The sequence below is a fragment of the Lates calcarifer genome, unplaced genomic scaffold, assembly GCF_001640805.2.
Source record: "Lates calcarifer isolate ASB-BC8 unplaced genomic scaffold, TLL_Latcal_v3 _unitig_5649_quiver_1633, whole genome shotgun sequence".
NCBI lineage: Eukaryota > Metazoa > Chordata > Actinopteri > Centropomidae > Lates > Lates calcarifer.
The window spans coordinates 1-3,068 of NW_026117640.1; the positions used below are offsets into that span (position 1 = coordinate 1).

Genomic DNA, 3,068 nt, shown 5'->3' on the forward strand with positions numbered 1-3,068 from the left:
TAATCAAATGGAGACTGTCAAAGTACATCCACCAAAGTGCTTGTTTTTGCCGCTGACAGGTTATGGATAGGATTCCTACAGAGACAGAGCTTTTTATTAAAGAGTTGGATCATTTTTGTTTAACCACAAACAACATTTTATATCACCACCAGACTCCATTGAGAAAAACAGGAATTTTAGAACACAGGAGCTGCTGGAACTCACTTGGTTAGTTTGTTTGTGTTATTTTGTGAGACTTTTGCTTATGTGAAGGATCTTAATAGTTTTTCACACACAGAGCATATCAACTATTACATATATATACACATATGTATATTGTATATATATATGTATTACATACATATATATACAATGTTTTATATATATATATATATATATATATATATATATATATATATATAGTACTGAGCAGAAGTTTTAGGCACTCTAGATGTTTTTATTATTTATTTATTATTATTTATTATCCTTCATCAGTACTACCAGTCCCAGATTAATTCTGCAGCAGGACAATGAGTCCAAACACACAATCAGCATGATGAAGATCTATCCTCAGAGACAAGAAGAACAAGGAGTCCTGCAGTAGATGGTCTGACCCCCACACACAGAGCCCTGATCTCAACATCATGGAGTCAGTCTGGGATTACATGAAGAGACAGAAGACACTGAGACAGCCTGAATCCACAGAGGAACTGAGGCAACTTCTCCAAGATGCTGGAACAAATTACCTGAGTACAGGTGTGAGCTGTTTTAAAGACAGGAGGTGGGGAGGGGGGGTCATAAATACTGATCTGATTTAGATTTTTTCTCTTTACTACACCTCACATTATTTTTGACAGCATCCTCATTTTAACATTAGTTCCTAAAACTGCCTAAAACATTTTATATATTATATATTACATATGTGTGTGTGTGTGTAACACTTTATATTAGGCTACACATATTCACCATTAACTAGTTGCTTATTCGCATGCATTTTGACTCTTTATTAGTCATTATGAAGCATGATCATATTCTACAGCCACTAGTCCATCCAAGAGTTTTCCCTCAATAACCTCCTAATTACTGCTTACTGGTAATAAGTAAGGAAGTTGTTGTACATGAATTTATGATCTTAATATGGACCATGTAAGGTAGCAGCAACACTAGAAAAGTAATTCTAAATATGGTCTTTTCTTACATAACTAAACATGAAACTGATGATCAAGACCTCACTTTAGAAAAGGGAACACATTCTGAGTTACAGAGACGTCATCTAGACTTATTTGGACACTATTAACACTTGTAGTTTGAGCAAAACACATTTGAACATATATATTTATCATAATTCGTGTACAACAGTTTCCTTACTTAAAGTCAGTAAGCAGTAATAAAGAGGTTATTGAGGGAAAGTCTTAGTTAATGGCCTAGTAGCTGTAGAATATGATCATGAAGAGTCAGGGAATAATAAGCTTAATAATGACTAATGAAGAGCCAATATGCATGTGAATAAGCAATTAGTTAATGGTGAATAAGTGTAATATAAAGTGTTACAGAATCCATATTTCACTAATACTCTAAGTTGTGGTAATAGTGTACTGTACAAAATACAATCTGGGATCTTAAAATATCCCACTGCACATTTTAGCTTAACATCTCTAGGTAACGTTACCACTAGCTAGCTAACATCTCTCGTGGTGTAATGTTATGAAGTTAAAGGGTCATGGCATTTTTACCAACTCCATATCTGATTCAACCAACATTTTTTAAATACATACATGGTATCAGTGAGCATATACTGTGTAGATTTTAAATTAAACTATGGGAAATTACTACACACTACACAATAATTATTATGATTATATACCTTTATTATTTATTCTCACTATACTTGTTGGGTCTGACAGCATCATGCATTAGGTCAATGCAGGTCCCCACAAAGATAGGTGTACAACTGTATGTGTGTGTGTGTGTTTGTGTATGTGTGGTTTCACAGAGAAGGGAAAGGTTCTATTATATGATAATGAGCCTTCCATTCATCTGCTATGATGCATTCATTCTAGAACTAACTGCTTCTCCACAGAACATTCACCTAACCAGAGCCTGGACTGAGTAACACTTGTCTTCAGTGGGAATTTTCATTCATCTATTATCCAGCCATCTGTTTCTTTATGCTCTGTTGTCTTTCTTCAGGTGACTTGGAGAGCCAACACAGAAGAAGAGGCCAGGTAAGATTTTCTAATTTGACCAAAGCAAATCTGATGACAAATGTTGTTTAGCTTTACATGTATCTAGACCAACTAACTAATTTCCTTATATTTCATCTTCTAATCCTTCCTCTTTCTAGAAACTATATTCATTTTCAACATGATTAGTTAATGTTTCAAATATTATTTTGCATCCAGCAAGTGCCTGCTTACAACTTAAAACACACTGAGAAATAACTAGGAAATATTTGGATTAACATGCAATAAAATACAGGACTGATCCTACAACAGCAATGAGGTTTTTCTTCATAATTAAGACACTGACTTTCTCTTAGTATCCTGGGAAGGTGGACAGGAGATCAGATGTGTGATGGTACAAAACGTCCGTCACAAGCTCGTTCCAGAAATGAAGAGACAAAGGAGGCTCTGGAGCCTCAGAGAGAAGGTTAAGGTTAAGGTCAAGGTTTGTAACTGCACCCACACATGCACACACAAATATACAGCACATACCCTTCATGGGCAGCATTGTGGCTCTGTGATTAGCATTGCAGCCCCACAGAAAGAAGATGTTGACATCTTCTTGATGTCTCAAGTCTTTTTTCTGTGTGGAGTTAACATGTTCTCCTCGTGCTTGCGTGGTTTTTCTCCGGGCACTCCGGTTTCCTCCCACACTAAAAAAAACATGAAACCAGTTAATAACACCCTTGGTTTGATGGTTGTTTGGTTGGTTGGTGTAGATTTTCTGTGTTTTAATCTGTGGCAAATTTCCACGTAACACATTATATCATGACTAACAGAGCTCCTTTTCAAAAAAAAATACTGTGACACTTATGGAGACAAAGGAAAAGACAAGAAGTCAGCCTGTCAATAGAGCTCTCATACAAA

General features: G+C 35.7%; 1 long non-coding RNA gene across 1 annotated transcript; it reads left to right on the forward strand.

Moving 5' to 3' along the window:
• The first annotated feature begins 480 nt into the window (after nt 1-480).
• LOC108875482 (uncharacterized) lies at nt 481-2,815 on the forward strand. The gene is made up of 3 exons (XR_001959881.2): nt 481-735; nt 2,170-2,204; nt 2,519-2,815. It is a non-coding gene; the product is annotated as an uncharacterized LOC108875482 (long non-coding RNA).
• Nucleotides 2,816-3,068: the final 253 nt, after the last annotated feature.